The sequence below is a fragment of the Lissotriton helveticus genome, chromosome 5_1 (genome assembly GCF_964261635.1).
Source record: "Lissotriton helveticus chromosome 5_1, aLisHel1.1, whole genome shotgun sequence".
Lineage (NCBI taxonomy): Eukaryota > Metazoa > Chordata > Amphibia > Caudata > Salamandridae > Lissotriton > Lissotriton helveticus.
This window is the reverse complement of record NC_136065.1, coordinates 420732525-420745151: the sequence shown is the minus strand read 5'-3', so window position 1 is coordinate 420745151 and position 12627 is coordinate 420732525.

Below are 12627 nucleotides of genomic sequence, written 5' to 3'. Positions count from 1 at the left end.
GCTTTATGTATTGTTTTTGATTTATCACTTTTAGCACATGCCCTGCAATCTTTAACAGCTTGTTCGGTCATGGCATCCATCCTGGGAAACCAGTAGCTGGACCTAACCCTGGCTTTGGTAAGGCTACGCCCGAGATGGCCTTCATGCGCCAGTTCGATGACCTTCTTCCTGAGGTTCGTGGGTGGAACCACTCTCTGGTTGCGATAGATTCTTCCATTGATGAGGCTTAGTTCATTCCTCACTTCCCAATATTCCTCTACAATGGGTCGAAGGTCGCTCTTCCTGTTCAGCCATCCTTTCTCCATGTATTTCTTCAGAGCATCAATTTCCTTGTCTTCTTTAGTCTCCGTTTCCCACTCTTCTTCTGTGATGGCAGGCGTTTCCATCATAAGTACCGGACTGTCAAGAGCTTCTTCTTTCTCGCCCACCTCTGGTAGTGGTGATCTTGAAAGGAAGTCGCATTTTATTTTCCTTCCCTGGCACATACTCCACGTTGAAATTATAGTGTTCCAGACCCAATATCCATCTGCTGATGCGAGGAGTACAATTTTCTAGTCCCTTTACAGAAAATATGAAGGTGAGGGGTTCATGATCTGTCCGGATGGTGAGCCTTAAACCCCACAAGAAAAACTTGAAATGTCTGACTGCCCAGAAACAGGCCAGGGCCTCCCTTTCGATTACGGAGTAGTTCCTTTCTGGGTTAGTGGGACTCCTGGAGGCAAACGCGATGACTTTCTCCTCTTTTCCATCCTTTTGTATTAAGGTTGCTCCCAGACCCTTGTTGGAAGCATCTGTTGCAAGGATGGTTTTTTTGATGCATCGAAAGTGCCTAACGCTGGGGAGGTTAACAATTCCTCTTTCAGTAATTTTACCACAGCATCATGTACCATGTTCCACAGGAAATCCTTGTCCTTCTTTATCAACTCTCTCATAAGCTCACACTTTGCCGAAAAATTGTCCACGTACTTTGACATATATTCCAAAAGCCCCAAAAAGGATTTAAGTTCCTCCTTGTTTTTTGGGCTGGGTGCCTCCTTCACCGCACGGATTAAGCTGCTTTTCGGCCTGAATCCTTCTTCTGTAATTTTGTGGCCTAAATACTCTACCTCCTTCACTTTTATTTTACATTTTTCCTTTTTCAGAGTCAGGCCTGCTTCCATAAGTCTGCTGAACACCTGTCTCACGATAACATCATGTTCCTCCTCGGTCTGGCCATATACTAGGATGTCGTCCTGGAAACACATGGTGTTCCTCACTCCTTCTAGAATTTTCTGCATGGCCTTCTGGAAAATAGCAGCAGCAGATGCCAGGCCAAAAGGCATCCGTTTGAACATGTACGCTCCTAATGGGGTGATGAATGCCGTGAGGGGCCTAGACTCTGGATGGAGTTCTATTTGGTGATATGCCATAGAGAGGTTGATCACACTGAAGTACTTAGCTGGACCCATGGTACTCAGTATTTCATTGATTATGGGCAAAGGATGTCTTTCTACCCATATACTGTCATTTAGGCTGTGCAAATCCACACAGAGACGAATACCCTCTCCATTGGCCTTGGCAGCGATGACAATGGGAGCCAACCACTCAGTACAGGTTACTGGTTGTATTATCTCTAACTCACATAGTTTGCGCAATTCCTCCTCTAGAGGTGCCTTCAACTTCAGGGGTACAGGGCGAAGTTTATGTACGACTGGTTTCGCATTATACTTCAATTTTATTCTATGCTGGAACATGTGCAAACACCCAAGCTCATCTCGGAATAGTTGTCCAAACTGCTCACAAATGTTGCCACATTCCTGGTACTTGTCAGTAAGTAAGACCTGTCCTGGACTATTAGGATCTAGGATGATTCCCAGCTCTTTTTGGTGAACCCAACCTAACAAATTGGATCCTGATTATACTACATACACTGGACCAAAAGTTTCTCTGTCCTTAAAACTTATTTGAACATTCTTCATGCCCACCAAAGGTATTTTCCCCTTGTTATACCCTGTAGGAGAAATATCAGGCATTTTCAATTGTTTGACATTACAATTTTCCATGCAGACAAAATCATCTCTGTTGAGTAACGTATAAGGAGAGCAAGAATCTGCATACATTTCTACACATTGGCCATCGAGAAAGACATGGCATTTAGGATAAATAGCATTTACAGTCCCTTCTATATCTTTTACCTGTAAAATAATTTTCTCTACTCTTGGTCCTATGCACTTCACTTCCCTGGATGTAAACTTCTCTGTACTCTTGCTTTCATTTTTTGCAAATTGTTCACCATCCCTACATACTCTAGCAAAATGTCCTTTCCTATTACATTTTTTGCATGTGACAAACCTGGCAGGGCATTGGTAAAAAGAGGCAAAATGGTTATTACTACCACACCTCTAGCATTTCGGTCCTCTCTCTCTGGTTTCTCCTCTAATGCTGAGATTATCTTTAGATCGTATCAAATTCAAAAGGACCCGCACCGGATGTCGACGATTCTCGGTGCAAGCGGCCGTGAGATGGAATTCCCTCCCACGCACCCTCAGACTGGAAGCCAGCTACCTGACCTTTCGCAAAAAACTGAAAACGCACCTATTCACGAAATAATTGTTCCTCCTCCCTCCCTCTCCTTCAGGATAAACAATCTCCTTACAGCGCGGGGATGCCCTTGGGTCACCAGGCGCTATACAAATCGCTAAAATAAAAAATAAAATAAAATAAAAATATACTTCATTGACCTCTTCTTCATCTTTTATAGAAGCTACCTCCTCCCCATTAATTTTCATCTCCTTAATACATCTGGCTGTGTGTTCAACAGACTTGGCTATTTCAATAGCTTCTTTTAAACCAGGATTCTTCGCTAATAACTTTTCTTGGATGTGGGGGTTATTGGTACATCTTACCAGTTGGTCCCTAATAAGGGACTCTGTCAAACTGCCAAACTCACACAACTGCGTTAGACCCCACAAAGCAGCAATGACATTCTGTACAGACTCCTGCTTCCCCTGACTCCTTTTGAAAAACGTATGGCGTTCCAACACCACATTTACCTTGTCTCCAAAGTGTTCTTCTAACTTTACCATAGTTTGCTCATATTCATCCACCCCTGTTTCCTCCTGTCCTTCCTGATCTAGCCCAGGTAAGGACTCATACACCTTGCGCCCATGCCTACCCAAGTTGTGTAATAAGATATGTTTTTTCCTTTTAGGCTTGTATTTTTCTCCACCTACAGCAATTAAATAAGACTGAAAAAGTTTCACCCACTCTTTCCAACTTATTTCAGGTTCACCTAAATCATTTAGGAAAGGCGGGGGTTGACTCATGCTAGCTGCGGCCATCTTAATACTATGCTCAACACACCCTGAGGAGAGATGTGCAATATGCTAAAATGAATAAAAGGCAAAATAATCACAACTTGCACTTCTTTAAAAGAACAGATCCTAAATTATACATAAACATCAACCGGTAAATGTAATAAAATATTTAAATATTTCTTGGAAATCTCGACTTTTATGTATAGTTCATCACACGGCAGCAGAGAGCAGGCAGGAGGCTCAACTGTCATTGAAAACGATGAAACCTGGAAAGCTGGAAATACCAAGCCGGCAGCAACTGAGGTAACAAAGAGTTAAGTTCCTCACAGAAAAGCCGGCCCTTAGCTGCTGGCGCGCCGGGAACCTCCCCTCATCATTTTCCAGGAAATCCAGACGCTGAAAGAACTCCCGGCCCCACAGCTCTTCTGCTAGAAGGCAGCTGAAATGATACGATCGAAGAGCCCCCTAGGATCCACACACAGCGTGGGGCGGTGAAAAGACGATGACGAGTGACCATCCCCGGCTCCACACGCACTTCGGTCGCTCTTCACCAGGACAGCAGATCGGACGTCAAGAACAAGACCTTGACAGGCAACACCACAGGCAAGCAGCACGACAACCCAACAGCGCAGCTTTTCCTCGAGCACGGTAGGTATTAAATGCTTCTACCCAAGCTTGCTCGGTAAAATAGGACAGTCGCCCGATTAATTAATCGGAAATGCAGTTCACAGCCAATCGCTAAATTGCCACAGCCTTATAGTTAACGCTCAGGGAAAATGCACTTGGCACCGTAATAGGAAGTTAGTGACACCAGAGTCACACAGGATGCATTCTCTCACCTCCTCAAGAAGCAGATTAAAACGATAACAGCAGAAACCGGTACAAGAATACTTTGATGAGGAGCATAGCATACATCCCACGAGTTTCATGAACTCTTCAAAGGTGTCCACTGGTCCACTTTTCTTTGAAATCTTCACTTCCACTTCAAGTATTTGTATGGAGAGAGCACACAAAGGGGAGATGATTAACTCCTGCCCCCTGCGCAGGTCCGTCGCCAGTGTTGAAATTGTAAATAATCTTCCTGAGACCCAAGCAGAGTAAATAGGTCTATTTATTAATCATCCACTCTCCTCACTGGAGAGCTTGTCAACATTCCATGGCAAGCTCTAAGCCGGCCATACCAACGGGGTAAAAGGGAAGGGGTGGTGGGGCATACCAATAAGGGAAGTAAATTACAACAGTATTCATCCCTGTTTATTTTTGTTTCCTTTCCTTCCCTCCATAAACAATAGTTGGTGCCTGAAAATGGTCCTGAGGATACCTTGCTGTTAGGTGAACCTAGAGACCTTTCTCCTCACCCCGTCTTGCCCTCAGTGCCGCTCTAGTTGTAGCAGGGATTCTGCTCATACACAGAACTGTGTATAGAGACTAGAAACCTCAGTGAATTAGGGTGTACCAAAACTCACCTCAGTAGCCAAAATCCCCTACCAGATTAGCAGTCAGTGTCTCATTGGTTCTTCCATAACCCCAATGATTAGACAACCAAGAACATGGAACTTAGAATACCTCAGGCAGTGTGGAACAGATGAACACTCTTTCGTTATACTCTCATACCAGTCCAAAGCAGGGAGTAAAAGGAGACACGAACAAGTTTGACATTTTTCTTTCTAATGCCGTGTTCTCATTCACAGTATCTTAGCTAATGCAAGCAAACATATTATAAGCAACAAGATGTTCAGCATAGTTACTATTCCATAAAATACAAAGGGAGAAAGCATGTTACAATGCTAAATGGAAACGGATTATAATACACCTATATCTCACCCTCCCTTGCTAGTAGGTTATTTTATATCTACAGAAGGTCTCTTGGGATTACAAGGGCGGCCCCATACCTCTGGTCCTAGCAAAAATGGATCATATCAGTTTCTGCCACAGCTCTCTGCATGCGAATGATCTCCAAGTGTGTGAGCATGCCTGCGCAGTGCATTATTAAACACGCCAAAATCAGAGATGGCCACAGCTGCATATATGTTATGTCTAGAATGTGCGCTGATCAGACCGAACAACAACCACTGTGTTGAAATAACCTTGAAGGCCTCGGCATTCACTGTTTAGACAAAGCTTACCAAGCAAGGCTGCTACTATAGGAAAACATATTATTCTTGTGTGAAGCAAAACAGTCTGCTAGACTCTAAACATTTATAATAATGTGTGCCGTGTGCAAAGGCAGCAAACAGGAAAAATGGTGGTTAAACTTCTAATAAGCTCATGCTAACTTAACACAGTGTAAATGCAAGGCTCATCCCCATGACATAGTCAAATGCGCTTTGTGTGATCTTGTTTCAAAAGTACCTCAGGCACCTGCCTGTTCTGTAAAGAGCACTCATGCTCCAGGTGATCATGTGCACTAAGCACGCTGTGTGAAAAAACCTGCACTGTCTGTTGCAGAATGTTCAGTGGTGTAGCACATAGATCAATTTACAAGCATGTGCAATGCTGTAGGTCTCTTATTGGCGAGAGTTTGAGTTATTGGAATTGTATATCTTATAAAAACCTGCAAGCAGTGCATAAACACTCACTTTGTACTTATAGTCCTTGGTTATGAGAAGCAAGGCTGGCAGCCTTACTTCTCATAAGCAATGACGAGTACAAAGTGCGTGTTTTTACACCGCTTGCAGGTTTTCAAAACACATAAATAAAAGGCATTGCCATTTATAATGCCAATAGCTCAAAGTCTCGCGAGACCAATAGCATTGCAAATGCTTGTTGCTCCCTTGTTTGCACTTCATTTGTATTTACTCATGCCTTTAAAAGTAGTAAATCTTCCACTGTATCCAGAGTGGAAATGGATCAATAAAAAAATCGACAATTACCTTCACATATGCAGGTTACTTAGTGTTCACCACATTCCTGCCGGAGATGACCTCTCTCGCCCAAAAGATCAGATTATCTCCCAAGGAATATTTCTCCCTAGTGGTTTAACTTGAGGTCTGAACACATCCGTTTTTTTGTATGTTAATTGTTAATCACTACCGATCACATCACACACTCAATCTAGTGTGATTGGATCGAACGCCATGTTGTAAAAAGTGAGCCTATCCTGATGTTTTCCAATCATCTAAAATCCGTTCAATTTATATAGTACAACAAATGTATTCACCTGATGCTTTATTTTAACAATGCATATCTTTGTGATCAGAATCAATTTGAAATCGTTGGTCATATTCGCATTTTAAAATGCTTTCAAGTCTATATTTTCTTGTTCAGTTTGAAAGCTTCTAATAAAATAGGGTAATAAAAGTTTGGATTTGTCTCTTTCCCCAGTGTGTTAGTCTGCTCGCTTCAGAAATTCACTTTAAGTTTTTACTGTAATTTCCAGCTTACACCAAGGTGTTTGTTTATTTAAAAAAACAACTCATCGAACTCCAGCGACAGCACATGGTAAATGACCAAACAAAATGGGATTAGGAAGTAAAGTGCTCTAATATATCCAGCCACTGGACACTTAACAGCATTGCATTAGGGGGCAAAACAGTGAGGAGAAAGTAATGTATTTTTTAATCTTTTCATTTTCCTGCCGAATTGCCTCTTTAAATCACTCTGACAACACATAAAGTATATCAGAGCAGGAAGGAATCCGAGGCTATATTTCAATCAGAGAGCCCTATGTATATTTCCAAATGGCAGCGCAGTTGCGGGAGATGAAGTATGAACACATTATCGGAGTCCGTCTAGTGTTATTTACATTAGATAAAGAAGTGTTCACAGGTTTAAGGTGTTTTTGAAATGTTGTTTTGTGTGAGAAGAGAACCAATGGAAAGTATTTTCTTGCCACAGAGGACTGATTTTGGTGAATGTGGAGGAACGCAGTAGTTGGTGTTTAACTGGCCGGTGATATCTACACAACTGCTGCACAATTACCGACTCAACAAAGAGTCAGGGCACACAAACAAAACTGTGGACTAAATCATCATATAATATAGTATGTGTAATTGCCAAAGGTAATATTTGTATATATCACAAATCCGTGTTTAATTGTTTTTTTTCTTCTGCACGGTTCACATTCTCACGGACATTCTCAAAATAGTAGACTAGAATGTTCCCACAAACATAGAAATGTTTGTGCTCTCTATCTAAAACGAGCACTGGCAAAGCCGACTGGTCGGGCGGAATTGTGCTAATACATGCAAACACAGTCATGTACAAATTTACTATTTGTGACATGTCTGAGACAACATGCCTCACTCACTCCGTGCCCAGTATCTTTTATCCTGTTTTTTTTTTTTTTGTACTTTAAAAATGTAATTTAAGTAATCAAGAAGATAACATACAGTGGAGGAAATCCGGATGAAAAATATCCACAAAGATGAAAAACTAGGGGGCATATTATCAAGGGGGTTTATCTCCGCTTTTTTGGCTTTAAAAGCCAAGAAAGCGGAGATAAAATTATCTCCCTATTACCAAGCTGTCGCTAACACCAGTTAGTGACAGCTAATAGGAGATAGCGACCATCTTGGGCCCCGCTTTGCATGTCAGTGATATTTATCACTAATGACATGCAAAGTGGGCGTGCCAAGATGTTAGCGACTGGAAACAGTCGTTCACATCGCTATCTCCTATTACCAACTTTTGGAGATATTCGCGCTAAGCGCGAATATCTCCAAAAGCTAACACCTGCCCTGAGCAGTTCTTCACCATGTTATCCAATGGGAGGTGGATAACATGGCTAAGAGCATTTGCTCGATAATGCATGAATATCGCTGACTTTTCAGCGATATTCATGCATTGCGGCCGTTTTTTATCGCATTTGCGATAAACCTTGCTAATAGCAAGGTTTATCTGCGATAAAAATCGCCGATGTGCGGCGATAATTTTTGTCTCTAAACAAGTTAGAGACAAAAATTATCGCTAGTTGTTGGTAATATGCCCCTAGATGCCTTAGGAGCGTTGCAAAGATAGTTGACTTGAGGGAACCTCATACAGAGATTTCCGCTGGAGAACCGAATGATTGTGAACATGTCTGAATGATGGGTTCAACATTTTTAAATCCACTGACTTAATAGTATTTCTGAAATGATGTGCATTTTACTGTCTGGGAAGATTAGCGCAAGAGCAGGGTGCGATGGGTGGATGTTGGGTATGTTTATTTGGTCTTATTGCTGGTGTATTCATACTGCCTGTAACCGTACTTTGATGCCTAGCACCATTATCACTTGTATCCTTTGAAAGCACAATAAAGAGCATTTAAAATAAATAAAAGGATAATATGCATCATTAAAAAATATCTATATATATATAATTTTTTTTAAAACAACTTTATTGGCTTTTTTAGTGTAACAGTACACGCAGAGTTCGTTTTCGTACATGCAGGCATTGGGCTGTGGGATCTTCATTTTACAACATTAATAGTACATTTAGTAATCCACGAACCTGTACAATCAGCACATCAAATTCTGTGTCAACAGTAGCAAGGTGAACCTTGGGTGTAAACCCTCTGGGCCGAACCCGCCCGATGTGTATGCGAGGAACAGTACATCTTGGTATCAGTACTACTTCACCCTAAGGGTACCTTTGGCAAGCCTTGAACAGTTACAATCAGCCCCTCATCTTCATTTCGGCAGCACTCCTCAGGTACCGTACTCCCTGGCCTAGTCCGCCTGTTGTGTGTGTGGGGGACCTTCACTATCTAGCTTCCCTGTCAGAAACGAGTTATGCCGGTTAACGCTGTGTACAGTTATTGACCTTGGGAGGGTATCTGTGTTTGCCACCCTGCATCTTCTCCATGTCCCCTTCCTATGGGCTCGCTGTCAGTTCTTTTATCCTGTTTTTAATGTTCCAAGCTTTTAATGCTTCTGTTTAATTCCCAGACATGTGGTGCTACTTTCAATGGTCAAACGGATCAAATGGTATATCACTCACCCGGACTGGAAAGCAGTGTTCAAAGCTCTCTGTCACTTACCAGGTTAGACTGAAAATTGCCTTCACCTATGAATAGCACACATCAATTTAGAACCACACAAAGCAAACCTCAATGTGAGAACAAGGCTAGTAGTCAGGTAATTCGTTTTCTGCATCACTCTGGATCTTATCACTTTACAATGGTTTGCAAATAAAGCAAGTTATATCTTTATGTTAGTAGGTGTAACTCAGATAGCCGTATGCCTAAGCACACCAAACAATCTGGAGGTAAGCTAAGCTTATCTGGAGGACCTCACTTTTCTTTCCCGGGTGAGTCGAATCTTCTAGTGACACCAATTTTCAAAAAACATGCTGCCTTGTTGAACTGTATAAAATGTATAAAAAAATAAAATAAACTTTGGGATTATTTTATCTGACCACATATCCCTGGAACAGGGACTCGAATGAAAACTATGTAGGAGAAAGACTGATAATCTCCATTTGATTAGCGTGCAAATTGTTACCATGCATTGGCTTAAATAACCATTTAAAAGACCCTGCTTCGCTCGCTATGATGTTAGATCTGTCTGGAACAGGTTACCACATGAGGCTTCTTTTAATGCTGTACTGAAGATAGCCAGATTGAGAGGTGAAAGGGAGTTTTGCCTCCAGGTAGTCGGCAATTTATTGGAATGATAAGTTGCAGTGCCTTTTACTCGCCCCCCCAGGATAGAGGGGTCCAGGTCCTTTCAGTGAATCTGTCATGTCCCTGTGGAACTTCCCCGGAGAATACAAAGGGTCGTTCAAAAAGGAAAATAGTGACCAGCAGGTCTGAAAAGCACTGACATTGGTGCCACCTGAGTAAAATATCTAAGTTATGATTGTGAAGTCCATAAGGTCATGAAGTAAGAATGAGCTGGAGCTGCCGCAGTGGAATCACTTGAACTAATTGCAACTGGGCTTTTTGGTGTTGATTTGAAAATAGGTGGGAGGTTGAACCACTACAATTGAGGCCTGCAAAATAAAACTACTCACATGTTTCTAAATTTGGGAGTTAAAAGATATATAATCGCTAAAGGGCAGGAGTGAGGTGCCAAGCCTCCCTAAAATAGCCCCCCTCCTCATTGGCTTTGACTTAGTGTTTTGTCTTGCTCATACACTTTTGCTGTGAAGTTTGAAGGTGCAGAAGGATCACTCTGTACACAATAAATGCCTTTGTGAAGCTCTTATTGGTTATAAAATCTAACCTTACTCCACTTCATACTTTAAACTCCAGGAACATGTCTAAGTCTGAAAGTAGAACATTAAACTGGGACAAACCACAAACATGTTCTTTTGTTTTTAATTATGTTTGTACCCAAGATGCCTCTGAAATCTTCTTTTATATCCATAGATGAGTTAAAACTTGGACATAAATTGTAGAAGATCTATGCCATGCAAAAAGAACAATTGATGGACTGAATGCTGAACAATGTCAAACACTCACCCCCAGTACAGAGATCTGGGCCTAAATGCATCATTTAATTTTGCTCACCACGCCTATCCAGTTTGGACCTAGCCATATGCAAATCAGTCTGGCCCCTGCTCCCCAAGGGAACAGTCTAGCTCAAATGGCCAAGCCAGGTCCTCCCTGGGCTGAAAACAAGCATTCTAGGGTGGGTTTCCATGTATCACCCCTCATCAGCCAAAACAGCTTGAAGTCAGTGGTATGGCAAGCCCAGGACCCATCCCACTTGGGGTAACAAATGCAAAAATATCAATCGATTGACAGCATGATGATCAAGGTCAAACACTAACCCCCAGTACAGAGATCTGGGCCTAAATCCAGCATTTATTTTGCTTACCATGGCATCCATGTGTGGCCCTAGCCATATGGAAATCAGTCTTGACCCTGCTTCCTTGGAAACAGTCCAGCAGGACCTGCCAAGCCAGGTCTTCCCTGGGCCCGAAACAACCATCCTAGGATGGGTTTTGGGGTATCACCCCTCATCTGCCAGGCTATCTTTAATCTAGTGGCATGGCAAGCACGAGACTCTTATCAGGGCATCAACATCCCTGCTTTTAGGTGATGAAGGTAAAAAGAACAATTGTTGGACAGAATTCGGAACAATGTCATACATTCATCCCCAACACACATATCTGGGCCTAAAATCATCATTTTGTTTTGCACACCATGCCACCCCAGTTTGAACCTAGGTATATGCAAATCTCTCTTCACCGTGCTCCCCATGGGAACAGTCCAGCCTGAACTGCCAAGCCAGGTCTTCCCTGTGCCAGAAACAAGCATCCTAGGACCTGTTTCAGGGTTTCACCCCTCATCAGCCTGGATAGCTTGAATCCAGTGACGTGGTGAGCACAGGACCCATATCTGGGTATCCCCGTCCCACTTCGGGTGCCAAATGCAAAAAGAGAAACTAATGGATAGAATGCTGAACATCTCAGTCATCCTCTTTCTTAGGGTTTGGGGTGTTTAGAAATACACCTTTCAGAACACTTGCTATTGGATATTTAGAAGCCTTCCAATAAATGCTCTCAGAAATCTTGCTTAATGCTAGAGCGGGATGATTTCAAACAGAGTTTTGGTTTTCTATCATTGGCTAAGCCCGCTGTCTTATTTTTCTACTCTGGTTGATGCATCTTTGGGGTTGTTTGAGAGAAGATCAGGAGGTGTACATCCTGTTAAATTTTCACAAACGTTATCTCCATCAGCTAATAAAGAGAGTTAGTTATGGGTTTAAGGTTTTTATTACTCAAACTTTTTAGTAATCCATCTTTGTTAAAGTCACATGTTTAATTCATCAATCTCAGTAATTAGAATCTCATTAGAAGGAAATAATCAATAAGTAACCAATACATCACAATAAAGTGCTTTTTGGGTGTTCTATATAGCAAAGAAAATACCTACTCTAAGATTGAGAAGGGAAAGGTGTCAGTTTCAGGGACCCATAAAGAGTTCTGGTATCAAAAGAAAGCATAAAGCGTGAATCTTAAGCTCTTAAAGTCAGCCCAATAAATCAAAAATAGATCAAAGCAGAACTTTTCATAAAGAGAGTTTCCAGAAACCCAGTACAGTCTTAGAGCAGCATAAAACTAAGTTAGAAGGTACGCAAATGTAATGTGGTGGAAAATTGTTAAAAAAAGGAGGTGTCCTACTAAAGGAACATTGATTATTATAGAAAGAAAACATTCTTTCAATCTTTATTTCTAACTGTTTGATTAACAATTTTATTCATTAGATAACAATATTCTTATTTGCCGTCAGGTCGCGGACGGGCGGAGACAGGCTTGCCTTTGGCACACATTCGGCATGCCAGCGACGAGCCCGCTGCAAGCTGCCGCACAATGGCCACCATTAAGTAGGGTTCGGGGGAGGGTGAACAGCTGGGAGGCAGGAGCAAGAACACCCTGGAGGGGAGGGGCTGTAGGGGCAGCA